The sequence below is a fragment of the Tupaia chinensis genome, unplaced genomic scaffold, assembly GCF_000334495.1.
Source record: "Tupaia chinensis unplaced genomic scaffold, TupChi_1.0 Scaffold149658_1, whole genome shotgun sequence".
NCBI classification, from domain to species: domain Eukaryota; kingdom Metazoa; phylum Chordata; class Mammalia; order Scandentia; family Tupaiidae; genus Tupaia; species Tupaia belangeri.
Window position 1 is genome coordinate 626,544 of NW_006209503.1, and position 3,133 is coordinate 629,676.

General features: G+C 48.5%; 1 pseudogene; it reads right to left on the bottom strand.

Moving 5' to 3' along the window:
• Window positions 1-111: 111 nt before the first annotated feature.
• On the bottom strand, window positions 112-461 carry LOC102477188 (28S ribosomal protein S33, mitochondrial pseudogene; annotated as a pseudogene).
• Window positions 462-3,133: the final 2,672 nt, after the last annotated feature.

Below are 3,133 nucleotides of genomic sequence, written 5' to 3' on the forward strand. Positions count from 1 at the left end.
CAATTTAACTGGGCGAGACTTTACCGCGGAGGTGACTCCTCCTCCAAGCAGCCTTCATTTAGGGAGAGGCCACTCCTCCAACACGTGAAGAACCGTAAACACACTTTCTTCTCAGTCACTGAGGAAGAAAGAGCCTCCCTTGACGGGACCTTTTGTTGCTCTTTTCCTTTCTCCTTTCTGTGGTTTCCCTTTTCCACGAAGCTTCTCTAAATGCATTTGCTCATTCTTGAAGTCGTGATGCTCATCTCTGTCCAAGCCAAGAAAACGAAGTGTCCCCGTGACTGCAGAACAGGCATTGTGATTCGGACACCAGCCATAAGTCTCCTTCCTCTTGGCCAAGGGCTGTTCACTGAACAGTGTCACCCCTTTCATGGATTTGGAATCAGTAGGTCTGGTGACTTTCCCAAGCAGCCGGCACCCAGGTGACTCGTGAGCACGACATGTTCCGAAAGGGAAGACATTTCTTGAGCAGCAAAGTGCAAGAGTCCTTCTGGCCCCGGCCTTCCTCACCTCTGCACCCGACTCCCCACTTTCACTTTTTGGTACATTATGTTCCCTTTCTTGGGCATAAATATTGCCCCACCACATGGGTATCCGGAGTCCCTTAGAAGCCATGCTGGGGCTGCTTGATTCTAATCGTTCAATTGGAGTCTGCTGAATTAAATTGTTGGAAGTTTTTCTTTTAACAAAGGGTAAAGGGTGAACATCACATGCTCAAGTGATGGCGAGAGAAATCCAGTTTCATGCTGACCCCTTGAGTAAACGTGACCTTTGCTCTGACCCAGAGCACAGACGCTCCAGGCACTCACCTAGTCACCCTGGAACTATGGGTCGCAGAGTCCTGAGAGAGAAGGGAGAACATTCTGGGGTTTCACAAGGAGTCACTTACCACCATTGACCCTCATAGCAGCGCCGTGAGAGAGGTAGGGGAGATAGCAACAATCCACTTACAGCCGGAGGAACAAAGGCTCAGAAAGATACCAAACCTGTCCAAGGTCACATGACTACTAAGCAAAGGGTGGATTACTGCAAATTCATCGCTAGACAAAAAGAGCTCCGATTCTTAAGAAAAATGTCCCTGGCCATTGGTGCATCTTCCTCAAAACACCTTGCAAGAGAGGGGATGGGCTCCACCAGGATGACCTGGGTGCTCGCTGCTCTCCTGCAGCCTGACAGGGCCAAATGACAACTCTCCGTTAGACTCCAGCCAAATCTTTCTTCTTTTTTTTTTTTTTTGAGAGATTTTCACTATAGGGAGCATGTGCTCGCCAGACAAACAGAGAGAGACATAGAGACAGAAAGCGAGAAATCACCCCCCAGGGGGGATGGTCACGCCGCAATCCCTTCTCCTCCATTCTCCTCTCGGGATCTTGGGCACGCACGCACAAGCGCCCTGCGTGAGTTTTAAGCCACCGGGTCCAGGACGCGCACCGCGGTCGACTACGTGGGAGTCCAGCGACATAGCCATTACGCTAACTGCTGGTTCCCTGTCTGACTGTGATTTGAGTCTTGGATGGGTGGCTTGGAAAACACGTTGGACACATGTGCATGCATGCTCAAAATCCTGGGAGGAGAATGGAAGAGAAGGGATTGTGGCATGGCCATCCGCTCTAGGGCGTCCTTTTCCATTCCATACCACCCTATGCCTATCATCTCTCTCCTGTGAGCACATGTGCCTTAGAGCAAACTAAAACAAAAGAAAATAAAAGAGAGATTGAGAGAGAGAGAGGAGACTCAATTTGATCATGACATCGAAAGGCACGGCCTTTGGGAAGTGAGTAGACCAGATGGTTGGTGTATGACTGAGCGCTGGTGGGTATGTAAGGAGGGAATGAGACAGACTTTGGCCTCCCCAGTCTCCTGTCTTCCACATTGTTGTAATATAGTGAGAGGCCCCTCATCAGATGCAGCCCCTTGAACTTCAACCTCCAAACAGTGAGCTGATAAACTTCTTTTTTTTTTTTTTTTTTTTTTGCTATAGAGTGTGTGAAAACATCAATTACAAAGAAAGACACACACAGAGAGATGGAAAGTGAGAAAGCACCTCCCAGGGAGAATGGTCACACTGCAATCTCTTCTCCTCTATTTTCCTCTTGGGATTTCGGACAAACATGCACATGTGCCCAGCCTGTGTTTCAAGGTGCAGGGCCCGGGACTTGAACTGCTCGGTCAGCCAGGTGGGATCCAGCTGCTTGCCATCTGCTAGCCCTGAACTTCTATTTTTATAAATTACCCAGACCCAGATATTTCAGTCATTAGCAACAGAACAGACCGGAACACATAGCCTTTACGTGATTTGGGTATTTTGAGTAATCTAGAAATGGTCTAAAGTATAGGAAAGGATGTGTCTAGGAGACACACAAATACTATGTCATTTTATGTAAGGGATTCGAGCATTCTCAGATTTTGCTATCCAAGGGGGATCCTGGGACCAATCCCCCCAGATACTAAGGAGCAACTAATGAGAACTGGAGCCCCATAGCTGGTGAATAAATGGTCACTGGGAATAGCATATTCCTACACCTCAAATTATCACTTGCCCCAGGCCTTGTGGGTCCAGGTCAGTGCCTCTGCCCTGTGTGTCAGGCCAGAGCAGGCTTAAGTGCAGACGGCTCTGGCTGGAATCGGAGGCAGCACTGCGGAGCCTGGCGCTTTATTGTGTACTATCTTATCTCAATAGGAAAGGCAATTCAGGGGAAGGATTTCCTTGTCACAGGGCTCCAGGCCTTCCATTGTCCAGCGTTCTCAGTCCTGGGTCGGTCCCCTTGGTCTGACCATTACTTACATCCATGGAGGCACCTTATCAGGGCTGCCTAAGATATGAACCTATTTTTTCTCGGTACTAGATAAAGTGGAATCTGTCCACGCTTTGCATCCTGACATCATCCCATAACTTGCCGGCTCAGACTAGCTTAAAAAGCAGGGTCTAGTAAGCAGGTTTTCCTTCGTCACAAAGCCCTACGAGCTTCTCTGCTGCTAATGGACGTGTGATGGGGACCTGGAGAGCCATCCCTCCACCAGAGGGGCTGACCATCAGAGTCTTTCCTTACTCCTGTATTTCTCCCTTGATTTTCTTTGAAAAACTTGCAACCTGCAGAAAAGACAAAATAATAACACAATAAATTGTATTTAG